The sequence below is a fragment of the Anabrus simplex genome, chromosome 14 (assembly GCF_040414725.1).
Source record: "Anabrus simplex isolate iqAnaSimp1 chromosome 14, ASM4041472v1, whole genome shotgun sequence".
In the NCBI taxonomy this organism is placed as follows: Eukaryota; Metazoa; Arthropoda; class Insecta; order Orthoptera; family Tettigoniidae; genus Anabrus; species Anabrus simplex.
Genome location: NC_090278.1, coordinates 19,432,436 through 19,436,361, shown reverse-complemented (window position 1 = coordinate 19,436,361; position 3,926 = coordinate 19,432,436).

Sequence of the window (3,926 nt, the reverse complement as noted above, 5' to 3'; positions counted from 1 at the left end):
GGAACATGCGATAAGCATGGTTCAGTAGTTAACACTCTGCTATGTTCACAAGATTTTTACACATAACTATTCTTTATGCTTTAAGTTCGTGCACATAGGTTATATTAAGATAGCAGGACAAGTACAAGCGATGGTCGCACGCTCGCGTAGAAGTTGTTTAGTACGATAGTTGATGTATGCAGTATCAAAAGGTGATATGTACACGCTTTTAAACCTTGCTATTCTTAGTGCTACTATGTTCGCAAGATTTTCAAACATCGCTATTCTTTGTGCTTTAAGTTCGTTCGCATAGGTCATGCTAAAGTAGCAGCGCAAACACATGTGAACGTTGTACATTCTAGCGGGATGTGTTTAGTACGATAGTTGATGCATGCAAAATCGATAGGTGTTGTGTACACACTTTGAAACTTAACTATTCTTCGTGCTTTAAATCCGTGCACGTAGGTTATGTTAAGATAGCAGCACACTCTAGCGGGAGAAGTTTTGTACTCTAGTTGATGCATGTATAATCGATAGGCAATGCGTACACGCTTTTAAAACATTGCTATTCTTACTGCCGCTGCTATGTTCACAAGATTTTTATACATCAGTATTCTTTATGCTTTAAGTTCATGTGTATAAGTTATACTAAGTTAGCAGCATACTTATAAGGTTGTCGCACACTCTAGTGGAAGAAGTTTAATACGAAAGTCGATGCATGCAAAATCGATAGGTGATGTGTACACGCATTGACTTGGGTATTCTTTGTGCTTTAACTTCGTGCACATAGGTTATGTTAAGGTTGCAGCACACACAAGCGATGATCGCACGCTGTTGTGGAAGAAGTTTAGTACGATAGTCGATGCATACATCATCGATAGGTGATGTGTACACGCTTCGGAACATAGCTCTTTCTTGTGCTTTAAGTTCGTGCACATGGGTTAGGGATACACAAGAGCGATTGCTACATGCTCTAGCGGAAGACGCCTAGTACGATAGTCGACGCATGCATCATCGATACGTGATGTGTACACGCTATTCTTTATGCTTTAAATTCACGCACATAGGTAGCAGCATACAATTGCGATCGTTGTACACTCTAGCGGGAGAAGTTTAGTACGATAGTCGATGTATGCAAAATCGATAGGTGATGTGTACGCGCTTTGGAATATATCTATTATACACATACGTTAGCAATACACATATGCGATCGTTGTACACTCTGGCGGTAAAAAATAGTCGATGCATGCAAAATCAATAGGTGATGTGTACACGCTGTTAAATATCGTTATTTGTTGTGCTTTAAGTTCGCGCGTATAGGTTATGCTAAGATAGCAGTACAATCTAGCGGAAGAAGTTCAGGGTGATGTGTACACAATTTGAAACATGGGTATTCTGTGCATTTTAAGTTCATGCACATAGGTTATGCTAAGATAGCAGAACAATCTAGCGGAAGAAGTTTAGTACGAGATTCGATGCATGCAAAATCAATAAGTAATGTGTACACGCTTTGAAACATGGCTATTCTTTGTACTTTAAGTTCATGCGTATAAGTTATGCTAAGATAGCAGCAGAATCTAGCGGATGAAGTTTAGTGCGATATTTGATGCATGTGAAATCGATAGGTAACGTGTACGCGATTTGAAACATGGCTATTCTTTGTACTGTAAGTTCATGTGTATAAAATTATGCTAAGATAGCAGCACAATCTAGCGGAAGAAGTTTAGTACGAGAGTCGATGCATGCAAAATCGATAGGTAATGTGTACACGCTTTGAAACATGGCTATTCTTTGTACTTTAAGGTCATGCGTATAAATTATGCTAAGATAGCAGTACGATCTAGCGGAAGAAGTTTAGTACGAGGGTCGATGCATGTAAAATCAGTAGGTGATGTGTACACGCTTCGAAACATGGCTATTCATACTGCTGCTCTGTTCCCAAGATTTTTAAACATAGCTAATGCTAATGCTGCTCAAAAGACGTAGAGCTAAGGATTGATCACGTGTAGATATAAGCTACTGTAAAGACCCCAACGTACTCGTAAAACGTTTACAACTGCTAACAGCCTATCATGATGCTGGTTGCACACAGTACAAAGAAGATATTTTTGAAATAGAGCATGAATTACGTCGTGTAGGTATTATTAAGTAAGCGCTTACCCTCACCTAAGTCATCCATCTGTAGTATATAGTCGATCGAGTAGCTATATTCGTATAGATTATTTCCCAACATTCTCCCTTCCTTAGGGTGTTAACTCCGCCTCTAGTTGTAGAGCCGGTCTCAAGCTCGGATAAAGAGAGGAGAGGCACCCTAGCCCTTTAGCCCTTTAGCCCATTAGCCCTTTAGCCCTTTTGCCCATTAGCCCTTTAGCCTATTAGCCTATTAGCCCTACAAGGAATGTGCGGTAACCTAATCTTCTTAGAACAAAGGTATCCTCTGACATGTTCTAAACACATGTTGTATCGAGTACAGTGTTCTATTTTAGTCTTGATCACTTATTTAGTGTTCTAAGCACTTCAATCAATGTTCCGATCACATGATAAAGTTAACGGCATAGAGTGCAGTGTTCGATTCTAGTCTTGTTATGTTTCTTTAGTGATTTGCAAATCTAAACATGCATAATGACGTCATAACTCCAGCACGTGCTTATTCTAGCTATCCCGATGCAGGTTTAAATTTGTTCGATAGAGCTATGCCTTGACATAAGAGGAGGCCTTAACAGCTTATGTATAGCCGCTATTGTTTAAAGATAGCTGCTGTTAAGAAAAAGCACGTAGAAGTTTTCAAATTACACGCCACCACATTTCAAAGGTATGAGGTTTAGTGCTGTAAAGATGCATGCACGATGCAAAGCTAGCTTTCTTCATCACAGCAGCCACCATCTTGTGTGAGCACCTCTAGGCCGTATCATAAGGAGCTGTGTATAGTCACCGTCTTGTCGCTGCTACCTCACGCAAGCACCCCTAGGGAGTCTCATAAGAGCAGCAGCCATCTTGTGCAAGCGCTCTTAAGCTGCCTCATAAGAAGCTATGTATAGCCGCCATCTTGTAGAATTAGACAGCTGCCAATGCCAAAGGGCCTAAGTAGGGATCGAACCGTCGATCTCATCATTAGTCTATGTTTTACTTATGCTATCATGTTCCGGATACTGCAAACCTAGGTATCAGGTGGAAAAATTTTATCCGTTTTGCTCCACGATGCACCGTTTTCGAGATATTTAACATTTTGCAAATTTAATGAATCGAACTAGCATGACACGTTAGTCTCTAAGCCAGCTTTCTTCATAAGAGCAGCAGCCATCTTGCGCAAGCACCCTTAAGGCTTCTCATAAGGAGTCGTGTATAGCCGCCATCTTTCGCAAGCATCCTTAGGGTGTCTCTAGTCATCTTGTGCAAGGACCCTTAAGCCACCTCATAAGAGCAACCACCATCTTGCGCAAGCATCCCTAGGGAGTCTCATAAGGAGCCTTGTATAACCGCCATCTTGCGCAAGCATCCCAAGGGCGTCTCATAAGAACCTATGTATAGCGACCATCTTGCATAAGCACCTTTAAGGAGTCATGTATAGCCACCATCTTGTGCAATTAGCGTCGAGAGAAGGCTCGTACTACATGTCATAAAGAGGGCAGCACGGTGCTCTGTGGACTAAAGATGGCGGATGACAGCTGACGAAATTGCCCGCATGATAGCAGCACAGTGCTCTATTGATCAAAAATGGCGGATGACAGCTGTCAAAAAAGCACGTGGCTTTGTTTCCAAACAAGAGCACATAGAATTTTTCAAATTGCCGCCACCACATTTCAAAGGTATCTAGCTAAACAGTGCAGCACTGAGATTTGTGATGTAAGGTGGTGGATGCCGACTGTCAGAAAAAAGCACGTGAGTTTGTTTCCAAACAATAGTACGTGGAATTTGCCACCGCCACAAAGAGGGCAGCTCGGTGCTCT